This window comes from Kogia breviceps, chromosome 3 (assembly GCF_026419965.1).
Source record: "Kogia breviceps isolate mKogBre1 chromosome 3, mKogBre1 haplotype 1, whole genome shotgun sequence".
Taxonomy (NCBI): Eukaryota; Metazoa; Chordata; class Mammalia; order Artiodactyla; family Physeteridae; genus Kogia; species Kogia breviceps.
The window spans coordinates 71,408,116-71,421,864 of NC_081312.1; the positions used below are offsets into that span (position 1 = coordinate 71,408,116).

General features: G+C 39.1%; 1 long non-coding RNA gene and 2 pseudogenes across 8 annotated transcripts in view; 1 reads left to right on the forward strand and 2 right to left on the reverse strand.

Moving 5' to 3' along the window:
• LOC131752829 (peptidyl-prolyl cis-trans isomerase A pseudogene) overlaps positions 1-6,108 on the reverse strand; it is a 95,986-nt pseudogene extending 89,878 nt beyond the window's left edge.
• Positions 1-13,749, reverse strand: part of LOC136793801 (uncharacterized) — a 1,119,572-nt gene that overhangs the window by 958,072 nt on the left and 147,751 nt on the right. The gene's annotated exons all lie outside the window — the stretch shown is intronic.
• Positions 709-807, forward strand: LOC131753898 (U6 spliceosomal RNA; annotated as a pseudogene).

A 13,749-nucleotide genomic window follows, 5' to 3' on the forward strand; every position in this document is an offset into this window, starting at 1 on the left:
TACAGTTAAGGATTAAACACTGATGAGGTTACACACATATATTGGCAGATGCACAGGCACTATGGCCATAGAAACACATTGTTTATGAGAGTCTCTATTTTAATAGCAAAGAAACATATTTCTCCTCTCTATTCCCTGCTACCAACGTGCATATCATGCCATATAAAAAGAGGAAAAGGAAAGAGATGACTTTCTTGGAGAAGGAATAAAACCCAGAATATTCGTAGGGACTTGCAAAATATTTTTTGGAAATGTAGAGGCTAAATTCTCTGGCACACGGGTACCAAGACTGCATAACAGGAATGAATCAAGTGATAAAATGATAAATACCTTTTTTCAAGTTCTGCTTCCTGTGATGACTGTTCTTTGTGATTACATTTCAGTGTTATATAGAAACCCATAATTATCAGGGATGATATCCAGTCACTATCATGTGTTGCAGTGATCAAAATGGTAAATTTCCACAATTTACCTTTTTTTAAATTAAAATGTTTAATATTTTCTAAACATCTAACACTTAAATAGTTGTCACTACATCAACATTTTACTTTCTAGTGTCCTTAGGTCCAGCACAGGGTAGTGCTGTGATTCAGAAAGATTTATTGTCTCTCCTATTGCAGTAATATGTGATCTTTATTTGCAACAATTAAAATAGTTTTTCTGATTATTTTAGTTATTAGCATTTATATTAATCAAAATCCTAAATGAGTACTTGCTTCAGCAGCACAAATATTAAAATTGGAATGATACAGAGAAGGCTAGCATGCCCCTTGCACAAAGATGACATGCCAATTCATGAAGTATTTTGCACACACACACACACACACACACACACACACACTAAAACAACTGCATAACACCTTGCTTCATATCATGAAAAAGAATCTTGATACATTTTTGGAGACATATGCCTATGCTCAAGACTTACAAATATAGACATGTTTTGAAATGTCTGTAATTTTCTAATTTTGAAATTTCAAGTCATTCTTTTCAAATAACTTTTTAAAAATTTCTTCAGAAATATTTTAGAGTTTTCTCTGTATTGCTACAATACTATAATCACATAATCCTGTGTTTTGTTGTGTTTTCTTTTTTCCCTCTGAAATCTTTTCTCCTATTTCTGGTATTACAAAATTGCATGATAATGGTATATCTTGGTTGGGAACATTTTAATTCATTGGGCTGGTACTCAGTTAATAACTTTTCAATATGGAGTAATTTTTTTTTCTGTTCTAGGGACTCTCATGAATTATTTCTTTGTCAATTTTCCCACACCATCTTCTCTGATATTCTAGAACTTCTATTAGAAAATATTTAAACATATGGATCTTTTCTCCACTATTTTCCATTGTTTTGCCTTTTTTCCTGCCTTTTAGATTTCCTCTATCTCCCAAACTTTCTACATTTTTTTTTTTTTTTTAATAACCTCTAAGTCTGTTGTTTTGGACAGAATAAACAAACACCTTTTCTTCTTGAGGATATGAGTTAGAGATTTTTTGCCTTATTTTTGTTCCTTTTTCTCTTCCTTACACTCTTTCAGTTTCTTCTGCCTTTTTTGGTTTATTTATTCTTGTTCTTTGTTTTTCTTGTTGGAGGCTTCACTAACAGTGGCAATCAGACAAGTTTCAATCTCAGAAGAACTCTCACAGGACTCGCAATGATAATGCTTAAGAATCTAAAGGTTATAGCTAGAAAAGAATACAAAATAGCAGCGGCATTGAAGTAAGGAAATGAATCTCAAAGAAAGGCCACCTCACAGCATAGATCAGGAGAAGCCAGGAGCTAGCTCTGATTGTCCTCCATCTGCAGGACTGCAGTCGATGTACTTTCTCAAATTGGAAACCACCAAGGTAGGCACAGAACATATAAAAACCAGGGGACCTAATCTCGGCATATTCTTGTGAAGTAACCAGCCCCAGTGGAAGAACCCTTTGGGGGTCTCACTTAAAGCAGGTGTAAACCAGCCTCTCACTGTTACCACTAAACAACACCTCACAAGCTGCCACAAACCACCATAAACTCTTCATGGCCCCTCGGTTGAAAAGCAACCCTATTAATCAGTACAATACATGTCTTGACTAGGAGTCAACACTGTCTTGGTACACCTCTTACTTTTTCAAAACACTCTAGGCATGCTGGAACTAACCTTTACAGCAGAGGCTTTCCTTAAATAAAAGAATGCCACCAAAATATTGACTGAAATTCTGAAAACACATGCATGACTTAACCTCTAAATCCTGGTGAACAGGCATTTGTATCAGAGAATACCAAATGGAAATTTGGGGAATTGCTGTTTGAGGCAATTCAGATTCCCCAGAGAAGGTTATGATACGAGAGAAGTCAAAAGTAGCTCCGAGTCGGGCTCTAACCAGACAACAGGACCAGGAGCCAGAGCAGAAGCAGGAGCCTGGCCAACATTGCCCTCCCTGTGCGCACTCTGTGCTCCTCCTTAGAATCTCACAGCCCTGCAGGCCCCTTGCAACTGCGCATTTCACCCTACGTTTTCAACGGAGTTAGTGTATTGGCAGTTGCTGGGGAAGATTTTCAATTGTTGCTTCTGATATTGACTGACTGGGTTCTCAATTCACACCTATGACAGCCCCAAATGTTACATATTAACAAACAAAAGAGTCCTTGGATGCAGCGGTTTTCTTGGAGATTGTTACGCTGACAAAGATTACTGAAGCAAGACTAAAAATGTAGACGCTTTCCAATATGAAGTCCATGACTACAGGGTCCATTGAAGCAATGCTGTTTACAATATTCTATTCAAGGTGCTTCTTTATGTTTACAACATCATCAGGGTGAGGAAGTGAAGGGAGACATGTACAACTTTGACCTGGTGGGGTTTGCAACCCTGGGATTTTCCAGGTGAAATTCACAACTAGTCCATGTATGTGAAAGGCAAGGAGAGACTGGAGAAAGAGGAGGGCCACTCCAGATTGGTAGGCAGGTGGCTGCAAGATGAGTAGGTCTCTGCACCCGCCCAACAGAATCTTAAGATCTTTTTTTTTTTTTTTTTTTTTTTTTTTTTTTTTGCGGTATGCGGGCCTCTCACTGTTGTGGCCTCTCCCGTTGCGGAGCACAGGCTCCGGACGCACAGGCCCAGCGGCCATGGCTCACGGGCTTAGTTGCTCCGCGGCATGTGGGATCTTCCCGGACCAGGGCACGAACCCGTGTCTCCTGCATCGGCAGGCGGATTCTCAACCACTGCGCCACCAGGGAAGCCCTTAAGATCTTATATAGAGGCCATAACAGGGTTCAGTCTTATATACAGTCCAGATGGTCTCAATAACACAGGCTCTCTCAAGGCTGCGTCCTTGAAGCAGCTTCTAGTGCAGAATATACATTTTAAGGACAGAGGAGTGGGTAAGGAGCCTCCAATTGCCCAGGTCCGGCTAGAAGATCAACCAGGTGTTGGCCTTACAAGCCCCGCCCCCCTACCCCCAGCATACTGTGCCCTAAGCAGTCAGCAGGTTTTACTACCATGGAGGTGGCTTGTTTGGCAGCTATCTGGTTGTCCTGCAGGAAGATACCACAGCAACCAAGCACATGCAAGAAAAAAACAGATTAAGATGATAATTCCCAAAATAAGTAATCATTTTTTCCATCCCAGGATCTGAACCACTGATTTATTAGGTTCGGTCCCCTAGGCTGGGGGTCAAGTCACTCATGGCATTCACTTGTGTTCTCATGTGATTTAATAAAGATGATGTATTAGTGGACTCATCAGGTATGAATACACAACATTCTGTTTGGATAATGGCACAGATGCCTTCTTGATAGGCAGTAATAATGTCCAAGCCCATCCTATTTCGGAGGACAGATTTTCTCATTAGAGACACTTCAGTGTTCAGTAAGAACAGACTTTGTCATCTATCATTTAAGACTTTCTGGGTGAATTTAGTAAGGCCTTCTATTGAGTGCTATTAATGTCCTTTAGGCCAACGGAGGGAACAGAGATGGTGGCCAAATGATCATTCCAGTAGGAAACAGAACATGCCCATCTGGCCTTGAGGAGATGGTGGTTTGCAACTTTTGTTACCATGGGGCAGATTGTCTCCTATGTCCAGGGAAAACCCAGGGTGCAGCAGCCCAAAGATTTTTGCCACACAACTACTGGATCCCATTCAGGGCTACCCAATAAATACCTGGCCAGTGTAACCAGTCAGTGCCAAACCAGTCACCATTCTTTCATGTGACAGAATGACTACACAGTTCTGGTGATATCTAGCTCATATCCCTGGTACACTTGGGTGGTTATGCTTAGAGTGATTTTTCTGTCCCCAACATAGGGGTGCACTAGTGTACAAACGTCCATAACCCAGGGTAAGCCACATGAATCCATCCCAAATATGAGTGTAGCCACCCATGACTTTAATGGTGGTATTTTTAGGACCTTCTGGTCAGCAGTTTGATGGGCTGCCTAGGTAGCTTGATCGACAGAAAAAGAATACCCATACCTAGCCTTATTAATAGTGCATGACACAGGCCAGGCTTCTGGATCAGTATTGGTAATATCAGATGAATTGATAGTCCTAATGTTAGCTTATTATTCCTTAATTTATTGCTTTAGTGCCTTCCAGTCCCCTTTCTGGAGTGGTGATACTCTCCATGGCAATCCTGATGACCTAGAGAGGGGCAACTGACCACATACTCAACAGTTGGATGGATTCCTTTGCCAGGCTTACTAAGAGGAGGCCCACTGTAGAAAGGTATTATCATTAGGTGCCCATTCCATGACTGGATGCCACAGAAGCAGAGGGAGTCTAAGGTAAAAAAGATAGATATTTAATAGGAACTTGTATGGGAAGGTCTTCCCCTTCTATAATAATTACACTCATGGCCCAATCCTTAGATGTTAGTATGGAAGCAGCTTTAGGAATCTGACCTGGTTGTGCATACCATACATGTTGTCTGGGGAAACAGCACTTCAGGCATGGAGATGGACTGGGTGTGGGATGCGCCAGACAGGCACTCTCACTTTCTCCCCTCTTTAAATAGTGTATGTTCCATTCTAGGTACTGTGCATTTCAACAAGTCCAGCTTGCAGCAGGACAATGGGATCCGAGTCGATATTGAGTATTTCCTGCTCACCCAAGGGTGTAACTCACCCCTTGCAAATTCCAATCGATTATCTTTGCCAGGTGTGCTGGAGCTGAGTAGTCTCAGCAGCACAGCACAGTGATCCATGGTGACAGTTGGGACAATGACCATCTCCCAAGACTCCATATCTTTATGGTGTTGGGTGTAGGGGTCCCTAGTCTGACATATGGGGCAACAGGCCTTACTGGTTGATCATTCAAATGTATTAAAGGCTGGGATAGTACTTTAGTCCACCTGGCCAAGGTGGTTTTACCAGCTAGTTATTTAATTTGCTGATTTAATTTTCAATTCTTCCTTTCTACCAACCCTGCTACTTATAGGTTACAAGGGAAATGGAACCTCCATTCAATGTCATGTTCTTTTGCCCAGTCTTGTATATTTGATCTTTGAAATATGATCCCCAATGACTGTCTACTGGATGAGGGTATCTCTACATGGTACTCAGCTTCTCTAATCCCCTAAAGGTGGCAGCCTGGTTTGCATGGTGATGGGGAAAGCTTGGGTTAGGCCAGACGCAGTGTCCACACAAGTCAAGGCATATTTAGAAGCCTCACTCAAAAGGAGGGGACCAATATAATCAATTTGTCAATCTCTCATTGGTTGGGAACTCTGGTGGATGGCCCCAAGACTCCTATGGCAATTGCCTTGGGTACTGTTTAGAATACCCAGGACATGCTGTTACTGCATTAATGAAGTCACTGTATTTCAAGAGCAATCTGGCATCCTCAACAATACACCATCCCACCCAGGTACTATGGTGGCCGCTCCTCCTATGCATCCAGTCTGCTGTGTCTACTGAAGGGTCCGTTGCTAGGCTCATACCTGGGCTAGGGCATTAACTTCCTGATTGTCAAGGGGTTTCAGCACCTTATGAGCTGGGAGTTGGAAGAGAGTGAGGACTGCCTCAGGCTCTTGCAGGCAAACCCAAATGTCTTTCCACATATCCTGACCCCACAAGGGTTTATTCACACCTTGGTGATCACCCACACCTCGTCTTCCCATTGTCTAAGCCATAGGGTTAACCCCTTTAGAACAGCCCAACTGTCAGTGTAAAGGGTTAATGGACAAGGCTCATGAGTGATGATCACCAGCCAAATCTCTCTGAGTTCAGCCCACTGGCTGCTTCAGTTAATTCCTCTTTTCATCCAGATGGTGTCAGTGTTGGGCTGAATAGTGACTGCAGCCCATGTGGGTGGTCTGCCCAGACTAGACCCATTTGTATGCCAGGCATCAGTGGGAATTTCCCCCCTTCCCTCTCTACAGGCCGCACAGGCTGCCATAGGAAGTGGGGGCATTTGAAGGATCTATTGATACATATTCTACAGGGCCTAGGACAACCTGCATTTCTAGAGACAGTTGGCTGGCAGACAGGATACTCCTCTGATGCAAAGAGGCATGCTACTTAGTCAAAGTGACAAGTTGAGTCTTGGTAGAGATGGGTTGATGGAACATATTCTCCATCCACCTCTTGACAGGAAGGGACATTCTTACCATGATATGCTGTTCCTTCGTAAGAGGCTCTACCTGGAGGGGTGCTGTATACACTGACAAGAACAGTTGTTCTACAGGAATATACCAGTTTTCTGCCCCCTTCCAGAGCTGGGACCAAAATCCTAGGGATTCTCTCTTTTTGTTGTTTCTGCCAAAGTGCCCAACCCATACCTTTCAGAGTCATGGGCACATTTAACTCAAATTGTAGCCCCGCTCTGGAGATGCCTAGAGCTTTAATCTGCTTCACTAGTATTTTTGCATTCTCAAAGGCAGCTTGTTGCTCTGATCCCCTGTGTGCCCTTTCTTTACCAGGCAGTAGGCATAATGGACAAATGCACTGTGCCAAGTGAGGAATAAAAATCCTCCCAAACCCAAATCCCTCAAAAGCTTGCACTTCTTCCACATTCTTAGGGTTTGGATAGGCCTGCATATTGTTGATAACAGCCTCTGGGACAACATTTGTGTCACGTACCCATATGACTCCCAAAAACTTTACAGCAGTGCCTGGGCCTTGAATTTTCTGCAGGTTCTTTGCCCATCCATTTGCTCACAGATGTTCCAGCAAAATCTACAGAGTGGCCTGCAGCAGAGGCAAGTCTTCCCATGTCAACATTATATCATCAATGTAATGGGCCCATTTTACTGATATGGGGAAGGAGAACAGGGACAGTTCTCGGGCTACAATCACATGATCTATCACGGGGCTGTGTAGATGTCCTTCGGGAAGCACTTGAAAGGTCCATTGCTGCCCGTCCCACATGAAGGCAAATTCATCTTGTGACTCAGCAGCCAGGGGTATACTGTACTGAAAAAGCATTTGCTAAGTCCAATACGGCTTGGTGCACTCCTAGAACCAGGACCAAGGTATCTAAGATGGTGGCAATGTTGGCACAACTGCACCAATGGAGGGCACTACCTTGTTCAATGACCAGTAGTCTGTAGCCATCTGCCAGGAGTCATCTGCTTTTTACTGGCTATACTGGGATGTTGAAAGCACTATGGATGAAAGGTGCAATACACACTTGGTGAAGTTCTTGGATAGTTTCTCCTATTTCCCTATGTCTTTCAGACAATTTATATTATTTGACAGTTACCACTCTTCCAGGGACTGTAGACTTACTGGTTCCCAGTTGGCTTTCCCCCTCAGGTACTGGTTTGATTACTTTAACCAGGAGGTGGATTTCACCGACAGAGGTTTGCAGAGTTTGACCTTATAGGATATCAATGCCCAATATGCTCTCTGGTGTTGGAGAGATAAAAACCTCATATTCTCATGGGGGAAAATGCCCAATTTGCAGTATCAAAGGGACCTTCCTAACCATAACCACTGCCCTCCATATCCATTGATGGTGCTGAGGGGGCCAGAAATATATCATTGCTAGAATGAAAATTAAAACTCTAATGAAATACTATACAACCAACTTAGTACAAAGTAAGAAGTAATACAATATCAAGAATAGGTAAGAATGTAGACTACTAGGGATATCCATACACTGTAGGTGGTATAGTTTCTTTTGAAAGCAGTATAGACATTTCTAGTGATGTTGAAATTATATATACCAAAAGTGTGTTTATGTATACATGATGTGTGGACAAAACATTCTCATCAGCATTATCTATAATGTTGGAAAAAATCTAATTTTCGTCTTCATTAGAATAAATAAAGGAATTGTTCTGCATTTATAAAGTGAATGTAAACCTCTGATATGGACATGTTATTTTATTCATTGACATATTTGACTGGTTTCAAAAGTGAGTTTAGGAAATAAAATACATGCAATGAAAGAAAACAAATAAGAAAGGAAGAAAAGCAAAATAAGGAAAAATAGAGACAATGGATCTATACAGAAGCCATTACCAAAGTGGCCAGTGTTTGCACATGCTATATTAATATCAAAATTCTGAAACTTGTGGGAATTTAGTTTTGTTGCTACAACATAATGAGATTTGTGTTCTTTACAGCCATGTCTAACAACTTTTCAATGTAATCACTTGAAAAAGTGCAATTAATATTTGAGAGTTTTTTCCAAATTTTCTCAAAACCAAAAGACGTTCATTAAATACACGAATGTCAGTTCCTAGCTCTGTTGTTGCTACACTGGATGTTACAAGAGAGCATCAACATATTATATATTTTTTCCATTAGTACTAATATTATCATACACTTTAAAGTACTATGTGGGACGTGTGGACATAAATTCTCATTAGCAGCTAATGAAATCTCTGCTTATATGGAGTTCTATTCTATATGTATTATTAAAAATTATCTCTGTATTTGGGAGAGTATATATAAGGTCTCAGTATAGCCATAGCCTATGTCCATTGTTATAAATGTAATTTAATTATGTAGCTGGAATAGGATGTCAGCAGCCTATGAACATTTTAAAAGAAGGCAATTTGTTTTTCTCTCAATAATGTTTCTATGAATTTTAGGTTAAAATGGCACTAGAATGATCTATGGCTAATGTTTCCTTTTGTCAAATAAAAGGTGACTTTCCTTCTTTCTACTCTTGATAATCTTTTCACTGGGCTTTATTCTCTCCAGTCTTCCCTCTGAGATATTGCCCACTTAAATATATCCTCTCTTTCTGATAGCTACAATCTCCTCTGGCTTCCCTAGCTAAAAAAAAAAAAAAAAAAAAAAAAAAAAAAAAAAAAAAAAAAAAAGGTGAATTCTCCTTTGAAAATAAAAAACAAAAACAAAACACACAAACAAAACACCTCTTGGATTCTTAATGTACTATCTTATTCATTTATCCCTTCTCTTCCAACTACCTGAATGCTCACTGACTCCTCAACAACTTAAATTCTGAGCTCTTCTACTCTTGCTTTATTCTAAACATGTTTTTGCTACATTAACCAAAGGTTTATTAATTGTCCAGAACAATAAACTCACTTTTTTCCTTATTGTAATATTCCTCACTCTAACATTGGTCCCTAGTGAATATCTCATATTTCTCAAACTCTTTCCTAGACATCTATCATAGCGTTCTTTTTTGGCTATTTCATACCATTTTGACAATTTTTTTTCTCCCTCTCCCTCTGTAGCACATCCCCCCTCTCTGATGGTATACTCTTGGGAGTTCGCTTATAGCCCTCAGGTTTTCTCCTTCTATATGTCCCCCAAAGGGATTTCCTTCTATTCCCATAATTCAGCACATAATCTCTAAGCTATTAACTCCCAAATATAAGTATCTCCACATATTTTCCTTGGCAGCAGTTTGGTTCTAGTGACTCTTTAACAAAACTGGAATTTGTTAGCAAACATTAAAAAAATTTCCATTTGGGCATAACAGGAAAAAAAATGACTTGTACTTCAGTGTTTCTGATTTACAGAAGATCTTTAAAGTGGGCTGCTAATGAGGACTGTAACTAAGAATGGCACTGCCGTGATGCCTAAAATTTGCAATCTTGTAATATATTTATTATAACAATACTCAGATTGAAGTCTTAAAAGATCCCAGGCTTTTGGCATAACTGGGGGGTTCACATTGATTTCAGACTGGGTACAATCAGCTAAGAACATGGATAAAGTATATCAAGGTTTTCTAACCTTTTTAAGCACATGATTATCTGCCAGAAAAATTTGTATACATACATTGCCATGTGTTTTCCAAGTTAGTGAAGAATTCACATAAGAATAACTATATTATAAAAATACTTAAAAATCAAAGCAATGTCTCTGTCACATTTTAAAATTGCTTGTGGTACTATAAATGTGTCAGAAAAAGGAGTATACAGAGAAGAAACAAGAAGAACTACAATTCTGCAGCCTGTGGAATGAAAACCACATTCACAGAAAGATAGACAAAATGAAAAGGTAGAGGAATATGTACCAGATGAAGGAACAAGATAAAACCCCAGAAAAACAACTAAATGAAGTAGAGATAGGCAACATTCCAGAGAAATAATTCAGAATAATGATAGTGAAGATGAACCAGGACCTCGGAAAAAGAATGAAGGCAAAGATTGAGGAGATGCAAGAAATGTTTAACAAACACCTAGGAGACATAAAAAACAGAGATGAGCAATACAATAACTGAAATGAAAAATACACTACAAAGAATCAATAGCAGAATAACTGAGGCCGAAGAACAGATAAGTGACCTGGAAGACCGAATGGTGGAGTTCAGTGCCACAGAACAGAATTTAAAAAAAGAATGAAAAGATATGAATACATTCTAAGAGACCTCTGGGACAACATTAGTAATATAGGGGTCCCAGAAGGAGAAGAGACACAGAAAGGACCCAAGAAAATATTTGAAGAGATTACAGTCATAAACTTCCCAACCATGAAAAAGGAAATAGACACCCAAGTCCAGAAAGTGCAGAGAGTCCCAGGCAAGATAAACCCAAAGAGAAAAATGGTGGGACATGTCAAATTGACATGTTAATCAAACTGACAAAAATTAAGGACAAAGAAAAATTATTGAAAGCAACAAGGGAGAAACGACAAATAACATACAAGGGAACTCCCATAAGGTTAACATCTGATCTCTCAGCAGAAACTCTACAAGCCAGAAAGGAGTGTCATATATATTTAAAGTGATGAAAGGGAAGAACTTACAACCAAGATTACTCTACCCGGCAAGGATCTCATTCAGATTTGACAGAGAAATCAAAAGCTTTACAGACAAGCAAAAACTAAGAGAATTCAGCACCACCAAACCATCTCTACAACACATGCTAAAGGAACTTCTCTAAGTGGGAAACACAAGAGAAGAAAATGACCTACAAAAACAAACCCATAACAATCAAGAAAATGGTAATAGGAACATACATATTGATAATTGCCTTAAATGTGAATGGATTAAATGTTCCAACCAAAAGACACAGGCTCGCTGAATGGATACAAAACCCATATATATGCTGTCTACAACACGCCCACTTCAGACCTAGGAACACATATACACTGAAAGTGAGGGGATAGAAAAATATATTCCATGCAAATGGAAATCAAAAGAAAGCTGGAGTGGCAATACACATATCAGATAAAATAGACATTAAAATAAAGAATGTTACAAGAGACAAGAAAGGACACTATGTAATGATCAAGGGATCAATCCAAGAAGAAGACATAACCATTATAAATATATATGCACCCAACATAGGAGCACCTCAATACATAAGGCAACTGCTAACTGCCATAAAAGAGGAAATTGACAGTAACACAAAAATAGTGGAGGACTTTAACACCTCACTACACCAATGGACAGATCATCCAGACAGAAAATTAATAAGGAAAAACAATCTTTAAATGACACAATAGACCACATAGATTTAATTGATATTTATAGGACATTCCATCTAAAAACAGGAGAATACACTTTCTTCTCAAATGCACACAGAACATTCTCCAAGATAGGGCACATCTAGGGACACAAGTCAAGACTTCGTAAATTTAAGAAAACTGAAATCATATCAACCATCTTTTCTGACCACAACACTATGAGATTAGAAATCAATTACAGGAAAAAAAAAATGTAAAAAACACAAACACATGGAAGGTAAACAATACGTTACTAAATAATCAGAAAATCACTGAAGAAATCAAAGAGGAAATCAGAAAACACCTAGAGACAAATTACAACAAAAACACGACAATCCAAAACCTAAGGGATGCAGCAAAAGCAGTCCTAAGAGGGAAGTTTATAGCAATACAATCCTACCTCAAGAAACAAGAAACATATCAAACAATCTAAACTTACACATAAAGGAACTAGAGAAAGAAGAACAAACAAAACCCAAAGTTAGCATAAGGAAAGAAATCATAAAGATCAGACCAGAAATAAATGAAAGAGAAACAAAGCAAACTATAGCAAAGATCAATAAAACTAGAAGCTGGTTCTTTGAGAAGATAAACAAAACTGATAAACCTTTAGCCAGACTCATCAAGAAAATGAGGGAGAGGACTCAAATCAATAAAATTAGAAATGAAAAAGGAGAAGTTACAACAGACACGGCAGAAATACAAAGCATCCTAAGAGACTATTACAAGCAACTCTATGCCAATAAAATGGATAACCTGGAAGAGATGGACAAATTCTTAGAAAGGTATAACCTTCCAAGACTGAGCCAGGAAGAAATAGAAAATATGAACAGACCAATCACAAGTCATGAAATTGAAACTGTGATTAAAAATCTTCCAACAAACAGAAGTCCAGGACAAGATGGCTTCACAAGTGAATTCTATCCAACATTTAGAGAAGAGCTAACACCCATCCTTCTCAAACCCTTCTAAAAAATTGCAGAGGAAGGAACACTCCCAAATTCATTCTATGAGGCCAACATCACCCTGATACGAACACGAGACAGAGATACTACAAAAAAAGAAAATTACAAACCAATATCACTGATGAATATAGATGCAAAAATCCTGAACAAAACACTACCAAACAATTTAACTACACATTAAAAGATCATACACCATGATCAAATGGGATTTATCCCAGGGATGCAAGGACTCTTCCATATATGCAAATCAATCAATGAGATGCACCATATTAACAAATTGAAGACTAAAAACCATATGATCATCTCAATAGATGCAGAAAAAAGTTTTGACAAAATTGAACACCAATTTATGATAAAAACCCTCCAGAAAATCGGCATAGAGGGAACTTTCCTCAACATAATAAAGGCCATATATGACAAACCCACAGGAAACATCATTCTCAATGGTGTAAAACTGAAAGCGTTTCCTCTAATACCAGGAATAAGACAAGGATATCTACTCTCATCACTATTATTCAACATAGGTTTGGAAGTCCTAGCCATGGCAATCAGAGAAGAAAAAGATATAAAAGGAATACAAATTGGAAAAGAAGAAGTAAAACTGTCACTGATTGCAGATGACATTATACTATACATAGATAATCCTAAAGATGCCACCAGAAAACTACTAGAGCTAATCAATGAATTAGGTAAAGATGCAGTATACCAAACTAATGCACAGAAATCTGTTGCTTTCCTATACACTAACAATTAAAGATCAGAAAGAGAAATTAAGGAAACAATCCCATGCACCACTGCAACAGAAAGAATAAAATACCTAGGAATAAACCTCCTTAAGGAGGTAAAAGACCTGTATGCAGAAAACAATAAGACACTGATGAAAGAAATCAAAGAAGGCACAAACAGATGGAGAGATAT